This window comes from Nerophis lumbriciformis, linkage group LG08, assembly GCF_033978685.3.
Source record: "Nerophis lumbriciformis linkage group LG08, RoL_Nlum_v2.1, whole genome shotgun sequence".
Classification (NCBI taxonomy): domain Eukaryota; kingdom Metazoa; phylum Chordata; class Actinopteri; order Syngnathiformes; family Syngnathidae; genus Nerophis; species Nerophis lumbriciformis.
Genome location: NC_084555.2, coordinates 28,846,341 through 28,874,325, shown reverse-complemented (window position 1 = coordinate 28,874,325; position 27,985 = coordinate 28,846,341). Strand labels below are relative to the sequence as shown.

The following is a 27,985-nucleotide window of genomic DNA, read 5'->3' as shown; positions in this document are numbered from 1 at the left end:
AGAAACGGTTCCCGTTATCGAAGCCACTATAGTAAAGAAAATGATTTGGTTCTTTATTCGAATCCCTGGGAACGAATCCCGTGTCACAGGAAATGTCCTGTGGCACGTCACAGGAAATGACGTAGCTCAGTCATTCCACGGTAGATACAGAAGCAGCAACAACAATGGACCGGAAAAAACGCTCCAAGGCATGGCTTCACTTTACTAAGAAATACAACGAGGAAACGGCTATCTGCAATTATTGCCAGGCTTCGCTTTCCTGTAAGGGGAGTAGTACAACAAACATGTTGAAACATGTTCAGGCCGTACATAACCTGAAGGTTAGAGAAATGCGTTGTGTCTTCGACACGTGAAGAAGCAGCGACAGAGATGACGAAGCACGCCCCTCTTCCTCTGCTTCAACCTGCAGTCCCAGTGATAGTGCCTGTGAGTAACTAACGTTAACTGTTGCCGGTTCATTTCCATATCTGCTCACTTGTAGCCTTTAGGCTAAAATAACGTTACCTCTTATGTCAACCAGGACTGCAGTAATGTTAGCTAGACTAACGTTACCTAAGCATAGTCAGTGGCTAACGGTAACATTAAGGTTAGCCTTTTTGTATGTGTCTGATAACGTTAAAGGTATCTTGTAGCCTACACCACTCCAGAGTTTGCAGGTCTGTCTAATAAATAATACAAATGAATGCAGGATTTTCCCTGCATGTATTTTTCTTAAGTGGCCCAATTAAAGGGGCACTAACTGTCAATATTTATTTATTTATTTATTTATTTTTCCTTAAAAAATAGAAGTGAAAGCTACCAAAAGTGAGTTTTTGTTAAACTAAGTATTGTGTGTTTTTTTTCCATATACAACAACCTATCTGGATTCGATAAGAGAATCGATAAGGAATCGGTTCGATAAGAGGATTCAATAATGGCATCGAAATCGATAATTTCTTAAAAAACATCATCCCTAATTGTATGTACAGTCTATCGAAACAACTCGACTGAAAAATATTAGTTGCTTCTCTGAAACTGCTTTTGTATGTGTGCACTAGGAATGTACTAATATGAAAATGTTATATCACGGTTAACCAAAATTGAATAAAAAACTTATTTAGGATTAATAAAGAATAATAATTAAATAGACACACTGTTCTGTGTTTTGTATGCTTCATTGATAGTGTTTAGTCTTTCTATTTTATCTGTTTAATGGCTAAGATTTTATTGTTTTAAATATTAGTTTGTACTGTAGCACTTTATTTAAATGAAAAGAGCTTAACAGATTAAATCTAGTATTAGTTCTTGCAGGCGTTATGGCGTCCTACTCTGTTCAGCGGTCCTTGAACTTATCACAAAAACACCTCAAGTCTCCTCCCTAGTATAGTACGATCACTCTGTTCTAAGAGGGCATGGCATGTAAGTTCAATGTGCACAATTGGATAGCTTAGTTGCTCAGAGAGCAATGTGTTTATAAAAGTTTAAATTGGGGGGCCTGGAGCCTATCCCAGCTGCACTCGGGCGGAAGGCGGGGTACACCCTGGACAAATGACCACCTAGGCCAGGGGTCGGGAACCTTTTTGGCTGACTGAGCCATGAAAGACAAATATTTTAAAATGTATTTCCATGAGAGCCATATAACATTTTTTAACACTGAATACAACTAAATGCATGCATTTTTAAGTAAGACCAACATTTTTAGAGTATAATAAGTATCTTATTCTTTTTAAAAACATTGTTATTCTGAAGCTAACCAATAATAAATAGATACTTCTTACCATTAATGCAACTTCTTGAACAGGTGCGGTAGAAAAAGGATGGATGGATTAAAATGCATGAGAATGTTTTTAATATTTTGTGAATATTTTGAAGGTTATTTTTAACACTGTGATTACCAGCGGAATTATTCATTACTTATCGTGTTAAGCAATGTCAGTTAAGATTTCTCTGAGAGCCAGATGCAGTCATCAAAAGAGCCACATCTGGCTCGAGAGCCATAGGTTCCCTGCCCCTGACCTAGGACAACACAGATAGACAGACAACATTCACACTCACATTCACACACTAGGGCCAATTTAGTGTTGCCAATCAACCTATCCCCAGGTGCATGTCTTTGGAGGTGGGAGGAAGCTGGAGTGCCCGAAGGGAACCCACGCAGTCACAGGGAGAACATGCAAATTCCACACAGAAAAACCCTGAGCCCAGTGATCGAACCCAGGATCTTCTTATTGTGAGGCACATGCACTAACCCCTGTTTCACTGTGCTGCCCTTCCCCTTGATGTTGACACCACCAATTTATGGATCGATCCACCCTCCTTACATGCCGTGTACTTCAAGTTGCGATAATGTTGACACGTCAACTGTTAAAAGCTGTTAAATATTCTCTCTCTAGACTCTTATTAATCTACTTGTTAATTTCCTGTGAATAACAATTCAATTCAAACAACTCTATTAATCCCTAAAGGGGCAATACATTTTGAGCAGCAGGTTGTCGTGGTTTACAAAGCCTACACAAGGCCCACAATGAATAGTCAATAAATACATAAACAGTACAACAATACAACACTCTGAAAAATGTTTTAAGTCTGAGTGCAGATGGGACGAATGATTTGGAAAAGCGATTTGTTTTACACAATGGAAGGGCATAACATCGCCTTGAAGGCAACAGAGAGAATTCACCCGCAAGGACATGGCTTAGGGAGGCTAAACTGCTCTTTGCTTTTCGGAGGGAAACTCCTGCTTACTTTCTGCTGTAACCATCTGTAAGCCATCTACAATTCTTAAACTTTACTATACACTTTTTCTTGGGTGTTGTTTCAAGCTGGCTTAGCTAGCATGACTGCTCCTGCTTGCTCTCGGTGTGAAACATAATTAGCCTCATCCTAAAACTTGATAGTGATACTTAAAAGGGACCTGCACTTTTTGGGAATTTTGCTTATCGTTCACAAACATAGACAAGAACACACGTCATTTTTTATTTTATTTTAAAAAACGCTTCGAAGATGCAGCTAATTGAAGTCACTGTTGTAGCCTTCAAAGCCCTGTAAAACAACTGCAAAACCCTCCATTAAATTTTTGTTTCTATACTGCAAGTATATATATATATATATAATATGGTAACACACACGTTCATAACTATATGTAATATGTACAATATTTACCGTATTTTGGTCGTTTTAATCATTGTCGGTACGAATTCCTCGGCGCATTTATTTCCGTTTCCATAGCAGCGCACTTCCGACTTCTGGCAACAACTGTGTGTCTTACTTCCGGAAACAAAGGCGTGTGTGTCTTCTAATCATTGCAGATTAGGTAACAAACAACAAAGACGACTATTTTTGGACAAATGAGAATTAACAACCTTAACTTTTTTAATCTGAATATATGGAGGATGAAGTACTGCTTCTAGAAGCCAGCACGAAGGAAGAGTCAGACCTTGAAACAATTGGAAGTCGAGAGAGTGAGGTGTAAGTGACTTGAAGCTGCAAAATGGAGTGCTCATCCAAATTCACACGAAAAAACATCCATGGCCAACTGGACCAGAGAGACAACTGTCCATCGAATGAGTCACACTTTATATTGATCATGATACATGCAGCATGTCATGCGTGTATCATGACAGACAGCATACACTGTCTGGCCAGCTGTGTACACACAAAACATGAAATGTGGGCTAATACTTTACAGATACTGTAACATGATTGTTCATGTTTTTAGTCAGTACAGATTGGTGTCTTATCGCATTGTGTTGACGCAGTTGCTACCTTATCTCTTTTTGTAGCTAGCTTTTACGGCTAATACCGTAGCACGCCCATTTACTACGCTAGAATAAAAGAGTTCCTCAGTGTTCGCTCTTACAATAACAATGTCGCTACAGCTTCGTTATTATACAGGTTACGGAACGTAAATGAAGCATTGGCGATGATTTTTTAATGCATTTTTAAAGTGATTTAGAGGTAAAATGGATCGCTCCCATTAGCTGCATTGCGAGCCACAAAGAACGTGTCGATTTTTACATTTAAGAATGCAAAAAAACCAACCTTTTGTCATCTTGTCTCTCATATTGATGGTGAACGATAGGCAAAATTTAAAAAAAAGTACCAGTAGAATTTTTGGAAAAACAAGTTGACTTTATATGCGTAATTGTGTTTCATTGTGTCCATTAAACCATATCCAATTGTATTTACATTCCACAAAGTATGTGAAAATACCGCCGAAACATCACAAAATGCCACAATTTCAGATGGCCATTTCGAATATTCCGCTCCGAATGTCTTCGGCAATTTCCGTGGGTCGGATGATATCACAATGGGAACGCTTCTGCACTCTGCCCATATCAGCAGATCAGTCATAATGGAAATATGCAAAAATGTCTATCATTCACAATCCTTATGTCAGACATGAACACGTTTTTTTTTTATGCTTGGTAATTCATAAATAAATAAAACGTTTGCTAACAATTTGGGGGCGGGACTTCCGGGACTAGGATGGGAAGTGACGTTATGTTGTGGAGGTGACAGGTCGTTTGAATGGTGCCGTAAAAGAGAGCGGGACACACAGATTGAGGGCGTTCTACATTAACATTGTATGTTGTGAAATGAAGAAAGACACTCAGGGAATCTGCCGCAGCCTCCCCAATCCTTGAGATGTTACAAGATTGACAGATGGCACAGCACGGAGACGGTCCGCGGTGTTGACGTTACGTCTTTGCAGGTATTCATTTGGTGGGAAGCCATGACGCTCGCATTGTCTTACTAATTGCTAGTCCCGCGCAACACCCGGTCCATGTATCTACGCCTATTCTAGTCTCCAGTTCCGTAAGTAAAGTAACAAGCACGTGACTCTTTTCACGGACAACCCTGGCTCTCGTGTCGTTTTAAAGATAAAAACCACCAACTGATTTCTAGTTCTGCGGATAACCAGTTCATGTGTCTACACTTGATTAACCTACGGATTTATCAAGTGAGGGGGCTGTAACCGATGTAGCCGAACTGGCCACTTCTCGAACCGGATATCTGGTCGCATTTATTGTTAACAACCACAGTAAGTAGATTAATAAATTTGAGAAGAAAAAAATAAAACCAGAAACGACGTACTTTGTTATTGTATATGTCAACAGCCAATTTGAGAGCCTTTGTAACCCGTTTTGAAAAAAATCAATTATCATTTATGTACCAAATATTATGTTTTGATGTATATCCTTATCACAGGCAGACTGCAATACATATTTTTGGCCATATCACCCATCTCTAATTCAAATATTTTCTTTTTTGACCCAAAAAGCCCTTTTGGGTCCCTTAACGCATTCCCTGAGATTGTAGACAATGTAACTATGACAATGTAATTATATAAACACACCAATAAACTGATATACCGTATTTTCCGCACCATTAGCCGCACCTAAAAACCACAAATTTACTCAAAACCTGACAGTGCGGCTTTTAACCCGGTGCGCTTTATATATGGATAAATATTAAGATTCATTTTCATAAAGTTTCGATCTCGCAACTTCGGTAAACAGCCGCCATCTTTTTTCCCGGTAGAACAGGAAGCGCTTCTTCTTCTACGCAAGCAACCGCCAAGGTAAGCACCCGCCCCCATAGAACAGGAAGCGCTTCTTCTTCTACTGTAAGCAACCACCCGCCCCCGGAAGAAGAAGAAAAAACGCGCGGATATCACCGTACGTTTCATTTCCTGCTTACATCTGTAAAGACCACAAAATGGCTCCTACTAAGCGACAAGGACCCGGTTCATGAAAAGACGCAATCTCTCCATCCGCACACGGATTACTACCGTATTTCACAGCAACTGATATTCCTGTGAACCGCACTGTGGAACGGGAGCACGTACGGTGAATATTCGCACCACAGGGAATGAGAAGTCATCCTTCACTGTGGTTCTAGCTTGCCATGCTAACTTCCACCCATGGTGATATTCAAAAGGAAGACCTTGCCAAAAGAGACCTTTCCAGCCGGCATCATCATAAAAGCTAACTCGAAGGGATGGATGAAGAAAAGATGAGCGAGTGGTTAAGGTAAGTTTAAGTTTACGCGAAGAGGCCGGGTGGCTTTTTTCACGCAGCTCTGTCCATGTTGATATACGTATGTTTGTGATTGCACATTTGCGTACATTTTGGGAGTGAACAGAGTTGTTAGAACGCTGGTTTTTAATATATTATTAAAGTTTGACTGACCTATCTGACTGTTTTTTTGACATTCCTTTAGCGCAGTTAGATGCGGCTTACAACACGGGGCGGCTTATTGGTGGACAACATTTTGAAATATGCCGTTCATTGAAGGCGCGGCTTTTAACCCAGGGCGCCTTATGATGCGGAAAATACGGTATGCCAAAAGGGACAAGAAAATGGATGGATGGGTGTTGTAACACACATGAAAGAGAACTGAAAACTATTCATCATTTCTGATAGCTAATATACTCACTTCTCATTTCATGCAAGTTTATTTGGGCCATGTGAGCATGTATTCTGATGAATAACTGAATATTTTCCTAGCATTAAAAAAAAAATAGGCTGCTGTTGCATTTATGAAGTTGTTGAATCAGACTCCCAAATCCAATTAAAAAACTACAACCTTTGAAGCCCTTTAAATGAGTCATTACCTCCATTATTAAAGATCAAAGACTTTCCAACCTCAATGGTTATTATGTTACAACATTTTGAGATGAGCAATATCACGCCTGCAATCCATATACAGTCATCAGAAAACGCATTAAATACATTTAACTTGATACCCAACTCACTTAGCTAACTTTAGAATTAAGTAAGTTACAGCGAGGAATACTTATAAAATTGATTTAAGAGAAATGCTTTGATCTACAACGTAAACAATTTCAGATTTCAGCATGTGGAAATTAAGTAAAATAACCATTTTTATCTCAATTGACTTGAACAATTTAACACAACTAGTCGAGTAATATAGCGCACACACTCGTTTGAAGTCGTGAACATGACAGAACATGCGGTCATAATTCTGTGTTCAAAAAAGGATATTTTGAAACGTCCTATTTGGATATAATTGTTCACACACGCACTAATTAATCGTTCTATAAAGCCTTCATCCTAGTTCCATTTTGTGTCCTTAAATTTGAACCTGTTAACTTGGGTTTGAGCCACTTTAAGCCTCTTTTGGGGGCCAGGCGCGACCGTTATGATTCCAATATGCATATCAATGTGATTGCACATTTAAGGGGAACGTTTCACAAACATAACAAACCAGTGCACGAAGAATAAACCAACACGTCGCTCTTCCATAACTTTCGTGTCTTTTACGTGTTTAAAGCTCCAAATTCAGGACAGTATTGTAACACACGGTTACTAACTTGACCACAACAAAAGAAGAAGGTATAGAGCGACATACCTGAAATAGTTAGCTTCAAAAGTGGTGCTTCACGCGTCGCGCATTTAGCTCGCTTGCTCCATTTCGTCTACTTAATTCGATATGCGACATGGAAAGTTGACATTGCCAGCATCTTTTCATTGCTCTTTGATGCCCGTGACGTGCACTCGACGTTGCAGTAACTGACGTGAGTTGGAACTCCGGGTGGCGGTTCAACACAGATGTCGACCGTATCGATACCAAGGGCAAGGAGCATTTTATATTGGCACTGGCGCGATGAGTGATATTCCTCGGTTCAAAAGTGTTTTTTTTATTGTGTTCATATTGTTATTGTTAATATTGTTTACAAATTAAGAAGTTATGTCTTTGGACACAGAAGCCAAATTATTTAAATGAGTGCTAATAGTTTATTTTGTTTTATTAATTTTGCATTATTAGGGACCGCTTTGACAGTATTTCCACATTCACCCATTCACACACACATTCACACACTGATGGTGGGAGCTGCCATGCAAGGCGCTAACCAGCAGCCATCAGGATCAAGGGGTGAAGTGTCTTGCCCAAGGACACAACGGACGTGACTAGGATGGTAGAAGGTGGGGATTGAACCCCAGTATCCAACAACCCTCCGATTGCTGGCACGGCCACTCTACCAACTTCGCCACGCCGTCAAGTACTTGTGTTCTTGTGAACGATAAGCAAAGTTCCCCAAAAGTGCAGTTCCCTTTTAAGTATCATTATCAAGTATCACTATCAAGTTTTAGGATGAGGCTAAACATGTTTCACACCTAGAGCAAGCAGGAGCAGTCATGCTAGCTAAGCCAGCTTGAAACAACACCCAAGAAAAAGTGTATAGTAAAGTTTAAGAATTGTAGATGGCTTGCAGATGGTTACAGCAGAAAGTAAGCAGGAATTTCTCTGCAAAGCAAAGAGCAGTTTAGCATCCCTAAGCCATGTCCTTGCAGGTGAATTCTCTCTGTTGCCTTCAAGGCAATATTATGCCCTTCCATTGTGTAAAACAAATCGCTTTTCCAAATCATTCGTCCCATCTGCACTCAGACGTAAACATTTTTCAGAGTGTTGTATTGTTGTACTGTTTATGTATTTATTGACTATTCATTGTGGGCCTTGTGTAGGCTTTGTAAACCACGACAACCTGCTGCTCAAAATGTATTGCCCCTTGAGGGATTAATAAAGTTGTTTGAATTGAATTGTTATTCACAGGAAATTAACAAGTAGATTAATAAAATCTACACAAGTACAACGAAACTTTGTTTTCAGCACAAACCCGTTCAAGATTAGACGAACAAACAGTGCACAGGGTTACAGAACAGGAACGCTGAAGGGTCGCCACATGGCGCCCCGTAAAAGATGGGGAAAAGGTCAACGCTAGGGGAGGATGAGTAAAACAATACAATCTAGACTAGGGGCCCAGTCTGTAGTGGGAAAAAAAACCTCCATAGCAAAGCACATATACATATTTCAACATCTCGAGACTTGCAACAGAGGGGAGGGAGTGGGGGCTACTGTGGAAGGCTGCAGCTCTTCAGGCGCTGCCCATCCGTCCATCACCCCAAAGGGATTTGCGTCAAGGGCGTTGGATGGGGTGTGGGGTATGTGTGTGCGGCGTATATTTTTTGTGGATGCATGTAATAAAAGGGAAAACGGTGGTTACATTTTTTATAGGGATGTTCCAATCAGGGTTTTATGCTGGCGATTCCGATACCAATCATCCATGAGTGAGACCGGCCGATACCAACCAACAGTGATACAGCTCACATGTATAACTGTACATTTTTCAATTTATTTATGTTGAGTGTATTTTAGCAATATTTATTAGTCATTTAAATCGTTTGCGTCCATTAATTATTCTCTGTGTTACTAAACCTTAACAAAAACAGCAACAAAAAAGATTTTGAGAAAATAATATCAACCTACCGTAATTACTCTAATATCGATCTTGTACTGATACTTTCTTTGTATCGACACCACCAGTTTATGGATCAATCTGCCCTCTTAAGTGCACTGGCTGTGACCATGGGAGCACACCAACAGTTGTTATGTTATCCTCTCACTATATTTCATTCAATCTACTTGTTAAATTCCTGTTAAAATATGCTTACTTTCTGCTACAACATGGTTCTGGCTCCACTTCTTAAATGTTACTAAGCACTTATTTCTAAGTGTTGTTTAAAGCTATCTTTGCAGTTAGCTTAGCTATTAGCATGTCTGCTCCTGGCTTGCTCTCGGTGTGTAACATTGCTTAGCCTTGTCCTTCAGTGATGATAATAATACTTGATAATAGTGCTTAAAATACTAAACAAATGTGTTTATTTTCTGTAATAGAGGTGATTATTAATATAGCAGTTCCACACTGTGTATGGAGCCGCTATAACTATGTATAAAATCATTATAACAATATCGAAAAACATACAAAAAATGTGTAAAAATATGCATGGTCGCTGAGACTGTCCTTCCAAATAGAATGTTCCTTTTGGCCTACAACGCCGACAAGCATGGGATGAACCACAGCAGCAGTTATTCATCCACACAGTGATTTTCCAAAATGCACACAAACCGGTTGTGAGACAGACTTATTTTGCTCATGCCTTGTAGTTGTGAGTCATTTGTTCCGCTTTTACCGCACAGATTCAGTCTAAACTGTGGATACTATCATCCACATGTTGAGGAAGCATCTGGAAAAGCCACCAGATTATTTTCCCCCTCTTGTAGCTCAGTTCTGACTTCCATATAAAACACGGTTGTAGACATCCTTTTCAATGCATTTATGGAAATGATTTCTATAAAAACAAAGCAAGTTGGTGGCTCTTGGAAAAAAAGCAACAGGTCTGGATCATCATGCACATAAAGCATTTGCCTTTCTGGGCTGCAAGACCTTTAATAACATTAGCATAGGGACGCTGACAAATTACAAGTCTCCAATGACCATTGAATGTCAAGTGCCATAAAAAGCCTTTGGTTTTTCCTGCAGACAGCGTTGCATGTGTGTTGGATTTGCGATGACTTGAATAAATGGTTGTTGGCCATCCAATTATAAATAATCGCAACAAGTGCGTTTCATCACGCCAAACATTTGATTTCTCACCTGACATACCTAAAAACTCATTTGATGACTTCAGGTACAGGGAAGGGTACCTTTCACAAGTGAACTGATAGGGTAGTAATTCCCAATTCCTAGAAATCGATACCGGTACTCAATGCTAACAATTTTTGGTACTTTTGTGTCTCTTAATGTAGAAATGAATGTTACTTGTTGAATAATAAAAATAACACTTTTTTTTTATTTAACATTTAACACCAAGCTGATAATAATAACCACGCTGTCCTGTTATGTAATCTTGTTTTCTTACACTTCTGAGTATTATTTGCAAGTATTATGTACAGTAGTAGACTTTACATGCAGTTGCAATTCCAAGACATTAAGTGGCTGTAGTGTATAGGCTATAGCAGTCGTGTATAAAGAGAGTATGGCCAACTCGGTTTCAGTCACCTCCTTAATGATTGGTCAAAAGACTACAGGGCATTGCTTTCAACTTTGAGCTGGCCACAGCTGTATCTAGGCATTCACTGTATATCCTCATTTGACATCTCTTTTGATTGAATAACTTTTTTGCCGCGTAAACATCCATATCCATACACAGTAGACATACTGTTTTTTTGTTATTGATATGTATTTTGGATTTTTTATGATTAAAAACATACATGTACATTAACAGTCAATTATTTATGGGTTGTACATGGCAAAACTCAAGTACAAAAATGTATACATACACACACGCACACACGCGCACACACACACACACACACACACACACACACACACACACACACACACACACACACAACAATGGGATGTATTTTAGTGGTGTAAATACGATTTTAACTTTGGAGATATGAATGCATCGCTTGGTGAGCCTCTGGATCGATCTATATCTAGTATAGATTGGTCAATGTCCAGTTGAAAAGTCATGAATCGGTTGAATAGAGCTCTGCTACAAAATATGGCCGCACTAATCTTGCGAGACTTCTTTGATGGCGTAATACGAGAGTAATGTTCTCGTTTGCAACAGAGCAACATGGTAGACATCACCAAAAGTGTTTACAAACAATGCACCCTCGAATATAAAATCTAAAGTGTGGTAAACGTTCTGATTTTTTTTTTTTTAATCTTCAGTTGGATAAAAATATGGCTATTTGTAACATTTGGAAAGCAGCGATAAAGTAGGGGCAGCACGACTAATCTGAGCACTCACCTGTTGTGACGGCATGAAGATACTCGGGAGCTTGAGATGCTAATGCTAGCACAGCTACCATCTGGCAAGACAAGGACACTGATTTGAAAGACCTCCAGCCCCAACTTAGCCACAACTTTGCAAGGTAATCACAGCATCTACTACACTGTTTATCTTGCTAAAGATAAATACCTAGCTGCACAGTAACCAGCAGAATGGCACTTTGAAAAGTATTTCAGCGTCTACACTAAAGCTGCTGTTTAGTTTAAATGGTGGCACTTAATTTTATTTTGCACATCCGTTCCTGTGGTTTTATAACACCTCTGCTTGATGCATAGCTTGCTTTTCTTTGTATTTAATTGTTGCTAACTGAGCAAACAACAGCAAATATCTGGTAGCTGTCGTCTGTGTTGCTGTTTAGCGCGTGTTATTAATGGCAGGACCGATTTGTTTTGCTTCTGCTCCTCTGTAAAGTCTGCGCTATTTCGCTTCACAACGGACCTGCAACAGAACGGCGATGGCGGTGCTCTTCCGTGGCTGTTTCGTTCAGCAGCCGTTTTGCATCCAGTGGAAGCTAAACCCATCAACACGGACGAACGAGTGAGACTTGATCACGTGATGGCAATAACAACAACAAAAGAAGACACCCCAATGTAGTTCTTTGTTCAAAATGTATTTAAGTAAAAATTTTGCTTACAGATATGAGAGTCCTTTTTTGTTTATTTATTTAGGGTAACTAAATGTTATTTACGTTCCAATTACAGTCCAATGGTAAACAATTCTACAATAGGAAGAAATAAGTGTATATCCTTCTAAATTGTTACTTGCATCATTATTATATATTATAATTACTTGACATTATAAACACTGTATAATTTTAATCGGTTAATTCTTCAGTTTAAGAGCATGGCATTGACAAAAGCTCTGAGTCTGCATAAAGCCAAATATTTATGAAAGTAGATTATTGCATATTGTTCTAATGTGTGGCAGCTGGAGACAAGAATATGTTGATTGACAGTCTAAAATTAACATGTTTTCTTCACTTGTTAATTTTGCAGTTTTATGCATTTATATGTATAAAATATAAAATTCGCAAATCGAAACATTGTTGTTTTTTTTCTCAAAATCATGCAGCCCTACCCCTGACGAGAAGCAGTCCGGCTGAGTCTGCTATAAATGCTTGTTTGTCTGTTAATTGGTTGAGGCCGGTGCATAGTCTTCAAATGAACGTGAGGTCCTGTAAATGTACCATATCTCGTACCCATCACATTTTGTTGTCAAGACAACTGTTCATTACACCTGTGCAGCAAGCCGCCAGGGGACAGAACAAGATGGTCCCTCCGCCCCCAGGGCATACGCAGCATTCCCTAGGTTCAACAACTCTTATGCAATAGCAGAGAAGAGATTATGCCCTGGCACTGCCGGTGGAATAGTGCTAGTGTTAGATAAGAAACCTAAGATACCCTTTGGGCATCATGCAAGAAGGCATTAAAAGGAACGCACATTGGTTTCCTGCATAACACTACTGCTTGGTGGATGTGAAACATATTCTAGCCATTTTATCCCCTGAGGCTGCAAAAACAGTTGACAGTTGTTATTGCAACATTCTTTACAGTAAGCTTACATATCCTTTCTTGTCTGACAGCTGAGGCCTGTCAGTCAAACAAGGCCTGACGATGGTATCGCTGCAGGTAACACGTTCTTTGGTTACAATTACTTCTTTCTTTGAAGAGGGAGTTAATTGAGCATGTTGTGTTAGTCAATACATACTTGCCAGGGACATTAAGCAACCAGAATGTGTTGACTCTGGCCGCCTGCCAAATGACTGAACCAACATGACAAAGCTAGAGCAGTAAAAAAATATATATCTATAAATAAATCACGAAGATATATTTGCCTGGCTTGGAAGTTGGACATCAAGCCACCTATTGGTCATGTGGAGAAGGATGAACCATGAGAAGCGTGCTAATGATGCACCTCTAAATAAAATCAACTGCTGCCAGCGATCTTCTAAAGATCTTTGGGTCGATAAAAATAGGATCATCACATCCTGTGCTGTTAAATAGAGAATTCATAGGAACAGTTAAAATGAGAACATCAATAACCGAATACCAATGTTGTGCTGGAGACACTGATATACAGCTACTAAAGTTCTCATAGAGTACAAATTATTAAAATAAAATTAAAAAAAAGATTACATTTGCTCAACTGTATGTGGGTGTACAATAAAGATGCCCATTTCCTTTCAACTTTGGTAGAATGTGCCATTGGTAGGGTTATCATGATAACAGAATTTTGGTAGCTAATACTAATATCTAGGAATTTCCACAATTCTCAAAACTTATTTGATACCATCCATTTTCTACCGCTTATTCCCTTTGGGGTTGCGGGGGGTGCTGGAGCCTATTTCAGCTACAATCGGGCGGAAGGCGGGGTACAACCTGGACAAGTCGCCACCTCATCGCAGGGCCACCACAGATAGACAGACAACATTCACACTCACATTCACACACTAGGGTCAATTTAGTGTTGCCAATCAACCTATCCCCAGGTGCATGTCTTTGGAGGTGGGAGGAAGCCGGAGTACCCGGAGGGAACCCACGCAGTCACGGGGAGGACATGCAAACTCCACACAGAAAGATCCCGAGCGCAGGATCGAACCCAGGACCTTTGTATTGTGAGGCAGACGCACGAACCCCTGTTCCACCGTGATACCATTATAAATAAATAAAACACTGAACTTGTGTACTTTAAAATTCACTACTTAATTAAAGAATATCTTAAAGTGTCAAGTATTTAAAATCCCTGTGCTTCAACCGTGCAGAATTGTGCAGAATTCAAATCACGGTAGCCTCCCTGTATATAAAAACAAACAATACTGTGCTTTTGCATATTATCATAGACAAAGAACAAACAATATTGTATTTAATATTATTTCAATATGGTGGAAACGTGATAGAAAAAAAAGGCTATGTTCAGCAAATGGCCCACAGGCCACACTTTGCCTTCCTGTTGAAATAAGTAAACGAGTGGTGTTAAAGCGTTGCCAGACAACATAAGTGTCGCTAAGGTGTTTTCTTAGCACTTAAAGAAGTGATAAAGGTTGTGTTTCGAGCTTCTTGGGGTTTTCTGCATGCTGTGGTAATGTACACGCCATAGACCTGTGGTGGCGAATACTTTTGTGAATACTTTGTATTTGATTACCAAATAAATGCATGACCTAAGATATACTCCATCACTTTTAATATGTAGCTCTGCTTGCTAAATATAGCGACAAAGTCGTTTAAGTGCATCACAATTAATTTTTGCTACGTCTTATCCTCTAGCAAACCAGGAATAAGTAAATATATGGGTATGAGTATAGAGATGTTTATGGCTGCAGACTGCAGCTATCAATTATTTTAGTAACCAAGTCATCTATCGATTGGTTTGTTCAATTAATCGAGTAAAACACATTTTACAGCCTCAATGCATACTTTAGGCAAAATAATTGAAATAAAAAATGTGTTTTGCTTGTTTGTGGTGACTGGCTAATTGCTAGCAGCTAAACTGCCAGTTGCATAACTGTGGACAGGTGATGACATCTGCACTGAGCAGATGTCCAGATGGTTGAAACGGCGATTGTCTAGTCTGCTGATAACAAGGTTTATTTTACTAATAACTAGGAATGCAACAAACAACTATTTTAACAGCTGTCATTGACAATCTTAAACGTAGAACAGTTCAGTGGCTCTAATTTAGACATAGGCTTTTGAATTCAGCTCAAGGTTTTTTTAGGCATGTGTTAACTAACAACAAGGATGACTACTTGATTTATACATATGTATTCATACTGTAATTGTGTTGCTTATTAGGCTTTAAAAAATAACTCTATTCAACTTTTGTCCATTCAAAAACAAGGGCAAGCAAAGTGCTGCTAAAAAAAATCAAGAATTTTTTTATGTAAACAAAGGGGAGTCATAATAGCAGCAATAACAAGACAACACTAAATCCATCCATTTTCTACCGCTTGTCCCTTCGCCTATCCGAGCTGCATTCGGGCGGAAGGTGGGGTACACCCTGGACAAGTAGCCACCTCATTGCAGGGCCAACACAGATAGACAGACAACATTCACACTCACATTCACACACACTAGGGCTTTCTCAAGAAAAGAGCATTTTGTGATGATGTGTTTAGAAAGATGTACACAAAAACACGTTTTAGCTGGTGGACTTAGGCTAAAATTATGTTCAAATGTATTTTTTACACAACTCAGTCTCTTTGTTTTTGGTAGAGCTGCAGCTATCAATTATTATAGTATTCGAGTAATCTATTGATCAGTTTGATTAATCGAGTAATCAGATAAAATGTACTTTATAGCCTCAATGCATATATTAGAAAAAATAGTTGAAATAATTTTTTTCTGCTCGCCATAACCATTATTCTTTTTATTTTTATAATAAATGCACGTTAATATTGAAATTGCACTTTTATAATGTGTGCATAAATAAAAATGAAAAAAAAACAGATTACCACACACACACACACACCAATGCGCCTAAAAGAGGCAACAGAATGTTAATTGAAGCTTTTGTTTTTATTGAATTTAAAGATTTAATCGATTTATAGTTGCAGCCCTAGTTAGCCTCAAAGCAAAGTCAAATACAATTATCGACAAATACATTTTTCAGCGACCAATTTTCTTAACGATTTTTGTCGATAACATCGACAAATGGTTACACCCTACTAGATACTGTGATTTTAAAGGGATCTTATTATGATTTTTTTCTACATTCAAACCCCTTCCTTGTGGTCTACATAACATGTAATGGTGGTTTCTTTGGTCAAAATGTTGCATACATTTTGTTTTACAAACTATCTTCAAACTGCTATTTACATGCCTCCACTCCAACTGTGTCTTCTCCCGGTCAGTCATGTTATAGTTTTTAGCGCTTCCATATCGAGTCTACTGACAGATATAAGTTACAACTATGAGGATGCATGTGCATGTACGAGACAGTCTACCCCACAAGAGGAGAGCGAAAAAGAAGGGACTTAGTGACTACAACTTCAGACTACAATAGCGGACTGGCGCAAAGCTCTTCAGATAAATCTTCACCATACCTGGAGATATCCGCTCACGTAACTAGAGACAAATACGTCACTAGCTCCTCAAATTCAAATGGCTTATTTGGAGAAAGTATGAATGAAGGCAAGATTGTTTTATAAATATCCCCACTAGAGGTGGGAATCTTTGGGCACATCACAATTCGATTACGATTCGGGAGCTACGATTAGATAAAAAATCGATTATTGATGCATCTTTACTTTATGTATGTATATACTTGCAGTTTTACATTTATTTTTGTTTCACCAAATAAACGTTTATCAACTGCAACTTTAAAAAAAACAATTCATTTGGAATAGGAAACAGTTCAATTAACTGCCACACTTAGTAAATTAATGAAAATGTGAGCAAAACTAGTGCCCAATAGTAAAGGAACTGGTCGGATCTATCGGTGAGGTGGCTCGCTGCAGTTAGCCAAATTTTAGAACTGTCTGCATTACTTTATTTACAATAAATAAATTGATTATTGACGTTTACTAATCGATTCTACAATCGTCCATGTCCAAATTGCGATGCATCTAAAAATGTATTATTTCTCTCACCTCTAATCCCCACCATGCCTCAATGGTTTGACCTTAAATTTTTGGGACTTATGGAAATCCAAAATACACAAAAACAGGTACTAACAGGTAAGACAAGTTGGTTTTGCATAAGACAGGATCAATTCCCACTAAATGCCCTGTTCAGTTGCTAACTGAATGATGACCAGTCCATGCTGTAGTCTGCCATGCTGTTCCACCCTTTGCCCAGAACCCAGTAACCCTGAACAGCGTACACTGAAAAGAAAATAGGTGGATGTGGGGTAAGACTAGTTGGACAAAGCACTATCATTCATTCAATTTAGTTAAAGAGGCTATGTAAATTCAGAGTTTAAAGTGCGACAACAGATGAAGCGCGGACTTCCTAGTTTTTTGGACGAAAAGTAAATCTATCTATCTCCGCCCACTGATGAGCAGGTGGGACACGGTGTGAATGTGAATCTGCACCATCCATCACAGGGGACAATACAAGGGACCTGGTGCCAAGTGAAAAACCTCTCAGTGATCACTTCAGCCCGTCGCACCAGCTGTGTTTGCCTTTCCAATAGGATAGTAAGTGACACCTGATGGCTAGTGGACCAAGGAAGCACAGATCAATCATGATTTCCATTGTCACCGGGATCGACCCAAGAGCAGGCTTAAAGCCAAAGAGCAAGGGCTTAGATGGCATATTTCCATATAAACAAGATTGGTGGTTGTCCATAAAGGGTGTACAAACATGTTTTCAAGGAAGAGCCATCAGAAACAACAATGTGCTTGAGCATTAAAAATGACTTTAAAAAGGTTCTCCTTCACTGTCAAGATATAAACTCCTTATTATCAATCGGTACACCAGCATTGTGTTCCTTTTTCCATATAAGTGTTCATACATTTCTATAATCACATGATTGCTTGCAAAACACATCACTTAATTGAGGCACCACTTTTTTAAGCCTTAAATATTGTAGTTCGATATTGTGTGTGAGCTTTGCTTGTTATTACTGCTGTTATAACGCTACTTTTATTCAAATTAGCAGCGTTTCCCAAACACTTATTTAGGATAACCATGAATAGTTCTAGAACTACATGTTCGCCCACACTCATAAACACATTATATTGGGACTCTGTGAATGCAGCTTGTCGTTACAACTCTGTACATTAGGTGTCAGTACGCATTGTAGGTCTGGGCAATATGTCATAAAAATAAATACTCCAATTTTTCCACTAAAAATTTGACTTAGGATTGTTTTCCCTAATTTTAAAGAAAGCAATGAATACAAATGACAGAGATAATTTAAAACAAGTTTTGCTTTAATTTGATCAAAAAATAGTTGCATGTTCTCCCCGTGACTGTGTGGGTTCCCTCCGGGTACTCCCGCTTCCTCCCACCACCAAAGACATGCGCCTGGGCATTGATTGGCAACACTAAATATTCCCTAGTGTGTATGTTGTCTGTCTATCTGTGTTGGCCCTGCGATGAAGTGGTAACTTGTCCAGGGTGTAAAACGCCTTCCGCCTGAGCACAGCTGGGATAGGCTCCAGCACCCCCCATGACCCCGAGAGGGACAAGCGGTAGAAAATAGATGGATGGATAGTTGTTTGAAATGACAATGCACACACTGCATCTTACTCTTAGCAAAATTCTAATTTGTATAATTTTCTTTTTAGACCAGATATACATTTTACTTTTTATGCAATAATTTTCAATTAAATAATTTAAGAGCTTCCTCTGGGAATAAATACTTCTGCTTGAATAAAATACAATACAAAAATGTTGCATTGCACATTGCGTGCAAATAAATAAACTCCAAAAGATATCAGTAATCATTAAATAGTAATAAATGATAAATAAATGATAAATGGGTTGTACTTGTATAGCGCTTTTCTACCTTCAAGGTACTCAAAGCGCTTTGACACTACTTCCAAATTTACCCATTCACACACACATTCACACACTGATGGAGGGAGCTGCCATGCAAGGCGCTAACCAGCACCCATCAGGAGCAAGGGTGAAGTGTCTTGCTCAGGACACAACGGACATGACGAGGTTGGTACTAGGTGGGGATGGAACCAGGGACCCTCGGGTTGCGCACGGCCACTCTTCCACTGCGCCACGCCGTCCCTAAATATCAATAACGTGCAAACTTAAAACTTCAGTCTTGAATGAAATAGTTCTGTAAATAAAAATGTAATATTGTACATTGTATGCAAATAAATAAACAAGTATAACATTGAGATTACTATAGAGTTTTGGCATGTGGATAAACGTAGGCTTTTCCATAGAGTATCCTGGGCTCCTTCTTAGTGTGTACTGATTTTAAAGACAGAGTACACTTCATTGCACATGTACTATAATCACTATATTAATGATTATTTGCGTTATAATTCCATGAGAGTTTTGCAGTAGCACACACGTGTACGTGTTGTCCGGTTTGGATGTGCAGAGTGACTGCTTTAGTGATCGCTCTGCATTGTTCTCCTTTCTCATCATACATGGTACTTTGTGTGTAAATGATTCCACCACAGTAAGCTGCTCCTTAGGTAGAGTTTGTTGTTGTTGTGGTCTTTTTTTCCTCGTAAAGAATTGCATTTCCCCGACTCGGCTCAATGCTGTTTCAGATGTTGGAGTAAGTTTGTTGGGCTGCTGCCTTTTTTAAAGAAACTTTGCAGCATGCAGTCATTTGTCCCACGCCTGTTTCTGCACATCTAAAGCACTGACAACACTTTTCTTTTTGCTATGTACAAACATCTCGCTCATCTTATCATTAGCATTAACCATGTTTTGCTAGGCTTGTGGATCTTGGCTAAGGAAGTAAGGCGTGGGCTACGGAAGCTCATTGAGCAAAAAGTACCATATTTTCCGCACCATAAGGCGCCTTGGGTTATAAGCCGCGCCTTCAATGAACGGCATATTTCAAAACTTTGTCCACCTATAAGCCGCCCCGTGTTGTAAGCCGCATGTAACTGCGCTAAAGGAATGTCAAAAAAACAGTCAAATAGGTCAGTCAAACTTTAATAATATATTAAAACCAGCGTGATGTGGGCGCGCATGGTATATCAACATGGACGAAGCTGCGTGAAAAAAGCCACCCGGCCTCTTCGCGTAAACTTAAACTTACCTTAACCACTCGCTCATCTTTTCTTCATCCATCCCTTCGAGTTAGCTTTTATGATGACCCCGGCTGGAAAGGTCTCTTTTGGCAAGGTCTTCCTTTTGAATATCACCATGGGTGGAAGTTTCTGGCCATTAGCATGGCAAGCTAGAACCACAGTGAAGGATGACTTCTCATTCCCTGTGGTGCGAATATTCACCGTACGTGCTCCCGTTGTATCCACAGTGCGGTTCACAGGAATATCAGTTGCTGTGAAATAGTAATCCGTGTGCGGATGGAGAGATTGCGTCTTTTCATGAACCGGATCCCTGTCGTTTAGTAGGAGCCATTTTGTGGTCTTTACAGATGTAAACACACAAAGGAAATGAAACGGTAATATCTGCGCGCTTTTTCTTTTTCTACGCGGGCGGGTGGTTGCTTACAGTAGAAGAAGAAGCGCTTCCTGTTCTATGGGGGCGGGTGCTTACCTTGGCGGTTGCTTGCGTAGAAGAAGAAGCGCTTCCTGTTCTACCGGGAAAAAAGAGGGCGGCTGTTTACCGAAGTTGCGAGACCGAAACTTTATGAAAATGAATCTTAATATTTATCCATATATAAAGCGCACCGGGTTATAAGGCGCACTGTCAGCTTTTGAGAAAATTTGTGGTTTTTAGGTGCGCCTTATAGTGCGGAAAATACGGTATGCCAGAGCAAGGACAGGAAAACATTTATTTTTTATTTTTTTTTAAACCATCTATCTATCCATTTTCTACCGCTTCGACTGCAACAAAAAACTTGAATTTATTGATGAAATCAATTGCGCCAATTACGGCCCGCGAGACGTTATTTTGCGGCCTCCACCTTAATATGAAAGTTTAATGTTAGTGCGGCCCGCGAGCATACTTGCCAACCCTCCCGATTTTTCCGGGAGACTCCCGAATTTCAGTGCCCCTCCCGAAAATCTCCCAGGGCAACCACTCTCCCGATTTTCACCCGGACAACATTATTAAGGGCGTGCTGTGATGGCACTGCCTTAGCGTCCTCTACTACCTGTCGTCGCGTCCGCTTTTTCACCATACAAACAGCGTGCCGGCCCAGTCACATAAAATATGCGGCTTCTGCAGACACACGTAAGTGACTGCAAGACATACTTGATCAACAGCCATACAGGTCACACTGAGGGTGGCCGTATAAATAACTTTAACACTGTTACAAATACGCGCCACACTGTGAACTCATACCAAAAAAGAATGACAAAAACATTTCGGGAGAACATCCGCACCGTAACACAACATAAACACAACAGAACAAATACCCAGAATCCCTTGTAGCCCTAACTCTTCCGGGCTACAATATACCCGCTGCCACCAAATGGTTGCTAAGGCGGGAAAGCCATTCAAAGAAGGTGAATTCATTAAAAAGTGCATGTTAGATTTTTTTAAGAAATCTTTTCTTGCGGCCCAGCCTCACCCAGTTTCTGCATCCAGTGGCCCCCAGGTAAATTGAGTTTGGGACCCCTGAATTAGAGTGTCAGTGTATATCGATACTACAGTGGTTAGATCGATGTTTTTTATTATTACAACATGTTTGGTCTTTTTTGTTATTTTTTTACAATCTCAGGGATTAAGTGCTGGACACTGGAGGACTGTAAGGGCAAAAACCAAAGTATTTAAATAAGAGCCAATAGTTGGAAATATTTTAAATATTAAACTGATATTGTTACATCGTCATCCTGTGTTTTTGTCTGATCATAATTGTGATCAACAATTCTATCAGTACAGTATTGGCATTGGTACAACCAATACTTCCACATATCTACTTGGTATTGGATCCATACCTAAATTGGTGGCATTGCCCAAACTAATATAAAGTATTCAAACAACAGAAGAATAAGTGTTTATTACATTTTAACAGAAGTGAGATACAACCATGTTACAACAGAAAGTAACCAGATACTAACAGTAAATTATCAAATAGACTAAGAATAGTTTTGAGAAAATGACGCAAATATGTTGGTGCACGTTTATTTATTATTGTGGTTGCAGTTGTGTACAAGTGCACAGCATCACACTGACAGCTATGTCTAATATTTTGGTTTCCTTAGCAAGCAAAAAAACAATAGTAACAGCTTTCAGTATGATGCAGTGCACTACACCACAATCATTTTGTCAAATGTTTTGGTCAGTGAGTCAGTGCAGAAAGCGACGTCCCTCCTACTTTTCCCCCCAACATCGGCTCTAATCATCCACATAAAACCTTTTAATCCTGCACCTTGTGATAAATCGTTAAAGCTGGTGCCTTACTTTAATCTTCATTTTCTTTGCACAGTTTACAGACCATCCTTTTTTGCAGGTGACCCTGAAGGGTGCAACTGAATTTAAACTGATGTGTTAATCTCCACCCCAGGCTTAAGGCTGTTAAGAGTGCACGACTGGGCACACCTTGTTCAGCTGGATAAGACCGCGCTGCTCTGGTGAGCTCGGACAGAAGGTTTCTGTTTGTGCAGTGCAAGATTCACAAAGTAAAGTGGATGGCATGCGTGTGTGTGTGTGTGTGGGGCCACAAAAAAAGTTTTTCAAAAAGTTTCACTCACTGAATTATGCAGTGAGAAAAGTATGAAGCTACTAAAAGCCAAAGCTGTGGTCAACCGTGTGCAGAGGCCAGTCATGTGTCTTTTAGTTGACTTGGGCCTGCTAAATGACAAGTCTCGGGCCTCTAGTTAAGATTCTTTTTATAGCAACCTCTCCAGATGCTGCTGCATGAACACAAAAATAATCCAAACCACAGGGGCAGAAAATAGAAACACACATGTCACCATCGCGCCGGCCTGACTCGACCGTGCACACTGCAAAAAACAACAACCTAGAAGCCATAAAAGGACATTTCATTGTCACAATTCAGTCCAATTTAATTCATTCAAAATCAGTTTAGTCTGGAATATGTGTACCGTTTACACCAGAAAAGTTGCCAACGTGTCACACGAGTACAGATGTTAGCTATGCCTGATAAGTCACATGCACTCCTCTCCTTATATGGAGAAAAATGCAGCAGGAAGAAGACATGAAACATTGTCAACCTTAGAATTAACAACAGCTCAAACTTCCTAATAGGCTACAGCATAGGTGGAACCTTTCCAAAATGCTCACTGGCCACACAGATCATCAAAGGAGAAGAAAAGCTATTTTCCATCGTCCATTAGCCTGCAACGCTATGCATAATTCAAACTAAATCAACTGGCATCAAAACAAGAGCGCTTGCATGAGGAAAGCTCTTGTGGTTGTGATGCCATTGCTCCTTATTGTCCTTGCGCCAATCTCGGCTATTCAATCCTTTTTATGTTGCTGGCACTCATCAACACATATGATAGGGGGCCTCCTCCTCCTGTCATAAAAAGAGAACTACCAGGAGCATCACATGTTCGCCACTAGAAGGAAATAACGGGTCACACTCAATCACCGTCACATAACAACCACGGAAAAAGTGAAATAATACAATCATCATGTTGCGTGTGGCGGGCAGAATTTTCCTTGCCTCAACTATTTGAACCGCATACGACAAAAATATGAACGTGGTGCCACAACTTCTGAGTTTAGTTCAACTACAATTATAAAAGTCAAAGACTAATTCTTTACGGTTGATTAAAAAAAGCAGAACCAATGAGGCTTGTCTCTCCTGCCAGACATTTGTTTAGTATCTCTTAACTCTAGAGCTTGTGTCAACCCAGTCTAATTCCAATACAAACGAGGTAAGCAGTGTTTCCACAACTTCAATACCTCGTTGAATAATCACGAATTAGGACATAAATATCCCAAAAGAGTGAATCAGCACACATAATGTAGGTCTCGAGACTATTGGATGGCATTCAAGCAGAACCTTGAAGAAAATTACTCCCAACAATTAGCCGGTGATTTTATTCGTGCATCCCGGTTGTGCATGCTTCAAAATATTGCTTCTCAAAAAAGGGGGGCGGGGGGAGATGAGAGGCAATGGGATTTTGAGTAGTAGTGCCGTTACTCATGCTTAAACAATACACATGCATCTTGCTAGGTGGCAGCAGTGCTCAAATGAATCAACAGGCTGACGAGGAAATATGACAAAGTAGGGATGCAACGATTCATCGATTATTTTTATTAGAAACACTTTCCTGTTTTAATGATAACATTTGCGGACATTTTTTCTAAGAGAGTGGTAGAGAGAGAGCAGAGCGCCCACAAAAGACAAGACAGAGATGTTTTGCAACCATTTAAAATCGAAAAAACAGACAACGTGGTGAAGTATTTAACACTATCAAACAGAGTTGGCACAATATCACTATATCGATGATGCAGCACATTACAATAAAGCATCCTGCATATATAGGAGCAGCATAATAATAAACAATGAATGTCTTATAAAAACACACTTTTATAATAAACAAACCAATAACACATTTATTATCTATCACCTGGTTTTATGCTACACAGTTTTTTTTATTAAAAAATACAATATATAGTGATGATCCCATGGTAAAAGTGCAATTTCAATGTCATGTGCATTAAAAAGAAGAAACACCAATGGTCATTAGAAAAATCCGTCTTTATTTTAACTATTTCCCGTAAGAGACGCATTGAGGCTAAAAAGTGGGTTTTTATTCTATTACTCATTTAATCAAACGGATTAATCGATAAATTACCCGATTAATAAAAGCAGCCCTACGACAAAGTAGACATAGCCCTAGGGTAATCCGTAAACAGGGTAGGTAAGGAGGATATATAATTTGGCGAGAGTGCTGGTTAACAATTCCACATACAGATAAACACATATTAAGTTAAGTAAGTTGAGAACCACTGTTTCACAAAATGACAACTACACGTTGCCATGACACCGAGGGACAAAAAATGACAAACGGTGACTCCTTCCTGGCTCTGTTTGCTGTGGTCAGGCCTCTGACTCCAGGGGGGCAGTGCCCCTTTGTTGGCTCAGCATGGGGCTTGAGGACCCTTTTCAAGCAGCACACAGCCACACAACAATAGATCTAAACATATAAATATAACTGCTGCTGCTGTGATTTTGTGCAAAAACAGTGTTCCCGTAAGTCAGACAAGCTACACACTGTATGGTCATTTTTGAATGAAGCGAAATGCACTTTTAATATAGTTTTCAGAATTGTTTTAATGGCGGTAGGAAAATGGATGGATGGCTTTAAATGGCATTCGTATTACAATGAACAGATAGACATTGCATGACTATAAATAAGTTCCCTCTAGCTGGGTGGAACAATCCACTTGTTGGCCGAACATGTTTTTGTACAGCGATGCAGCAGTTTAATAAACTAAACAACATATTCGACTGGATTAAAAAAATATATGTGAACTAAAAAGTGAGACGTTTTAAGGAAAGGGCGCCTGATTGGAAATAAGTTGCAAACTCACCGGTTAGTGTTTTCTCCATTCAAACATTCCCTAAAGAGTTTTCCCCCTTTACGGCATCCAAAAGTAGGCTTTGTTGTATTTAGAAGCAACCAAAAAAAACGATATGTGAACTAAAAAGTGAGACGTTTTAAGGAAAGGACGCCTGATTGGAAAGAAGTTGCAAACTCACCGGTTAGTGTGTTTTCTCCATTCAAACATTCCCTAAAGAGTTTTCCCCCTTTACGGCATCCAAAAGTAGGCTTTGTTGTATTTTGAAGCAACCAAAAAAAACGATGTTACTTCCTCGCTTCGTAAGGTTTCCAGGCAGGACCCAGGAGGAGCACCGAGAGAGAGCCGACTCCTCCCAGACATTTTGGGGTTAAACTCCTCCTCCTCCCCGCCTGCAGCAAAGCAGAGGGAGGCGCCAAGCTCGTCTCTTCTGTTCTACACTATAACAAACTTGTTTCCCAAAACACAAACTGTATTTATTTATAGGGAAAAAAGTACTGAATTGAGTTTATAGAACTATGTTAGGTTACCAATAGCTAAGAAGAAAAAGTAGAAAACATTCAGGTGTTAGCAATAACATTAATTAGCTCACTACGATGGCCGATAGAGACAAACGCGCAGCAATAATTTGTGTTGCCAGATCTCGCGAGAGAAACGAGCTCAAAACAAGCCTAAGAGACATTATATACACAGTTAACAACATACTTTTGAAAAACTTCAATTGTTTGAATGACGCGAGATTTTTAAACCCTGGCTGATGTATGATATTCTCCTCAGTGGCTAGTTGTAGTTAAATAATTGTGTTTTGGGACTGTGAAACATGTTAATGAGTCGAATTCCCTATAGCTTGGGTAGCCTACCCCTGCTATAGGGAATTAGACTCATGAACATGTTCCCTGCCCCGGGCAGGGAACCTATGGCTCTCGAGCCAGATGTGGCTCTTTTGATGACTGTATCTGGCTCTCAGATAAATCTTAGCTGACATTGCTTAACACGATAAGTAATGAATAATTCAGCTGGTAATCACAGTGTTAAAAATAACATTCAAAATATAAAACAACTCATGCATTTTAGTCCATCCATCCGTTTTCTATCCCACCTGTTCAAGAAGTCGCATTAATGGTAAGACGTATTTTATTTATTATTGGTTAGCTTCAGAATAACAATGTTATTAAAAATAATAAGACACTTATTATACTCTAAAAATGTTGGTCTTACTTAAAAAAGTGCACACATTTAGTTGTATTCAGTGTTAAAAAAATATTATATGGCTCTCATGGAAATTCATTTTAAAATATTTGGCTTTCATGGTTCTCAGCCAAAAAGATTCCCGACCCCTGCCTTATAGGGTGGGGGGCATGCGTGACCCTGGGGAATATGCTTTATCAGTATCATGCAGTATCACACTTCAAACTCCACTCCCAAAAGCTGCACACTACAAAACATACTTGTGTAGCTATTATTCCTGACTTCCTCATTTTGATGATTAAAAAAACATCCCAAATTGTTTAATTAATTTTAGTTTGTTGGTTAAACTGTTTTGTATATTTGTCTCCACAGTTAATTGTGTTGATCAATTTGAATTAATGACTCCAGTTGCTACCGCTTAAGATCGCAGGACATACTTAGAATGTTTGTTCCTAGAGCCAACACAAATCTTGGAAAAAAATGTTTTCAGATGTGCTGCTCCATGGTCATGGAATAATTTACAGAAGAATCTGAGGTGCCCTGAGCTGATCACTTTGGGGGAATTTCAGGCCATTTTAAAGAATCAAGAAACTGTTAATAATGGGCATTGTACTTGTTTTAAGTCGTTTTTACTCAAGCATTTTATACATTGTTTATATGTTAATATCCATCCATCCATCCATTTTCTACCGCTTAAGTAATTTATTTTTAATTGTGTTGTGTGACTGCTGTTTGTTTCTGTTGTTTTTACTGTATATACATTTCTGTAACTATGTTTTTGCTGCCCCTTTGGTCAGGTCAACAAATGTTTGCAGTTTAAATAAGAACTACATTTATTTTAGACAAATTGATGCACTTTCAATATTTTTTGTAACAAACTAAAAAACAATGTTGATAAAGTTATTCGTTGTTGTAAGCTAAGCTGTATTTATTTATTTGAGTTTTCTTTAATGTTAATAAGGACACAATGTTATGCAGCAGTGTACTTATATCAATTTTTTTGAGAAATTATACTATGTATAGTTGCGGCGGAGCGCAAGATATTTTCTTTTTCCTGGGGTGGAGAGTGTACCAGAAAATAATTGAGAAGCACTG

At 39.2% G+C, this 27,985-nt stretch overlaps 1 protein-coding gene across 2 annotated transcripts in view; it reads right to left on the bottom strand.

The window, feature by feature from the left end:
- LOC133611635 (rho guanine nucleotide exchange factor TIAM2-like) overlaps positions 1-26,292 on the bottom strand; it is a 178,375-nt gene extending 152,083 nt beyond the window's left edge. The window contains exon 1 of one of the 2 annotated variants that reach the window (XM_061968605.2): positions 25,884-26,292. The gene's annotated coding sequence lies outside the window, so the exon portion shown is untranslated. Of the gene's footprint in view, positions 1-7,356; positions 7,555-25,883 lie in introns of those variants that run through there. The other variant, XM_061968606.2, reaches the window with a different exon arrangement.
- Positions 26,293-27,985: the final 1,693 nt, after the last annotated feature.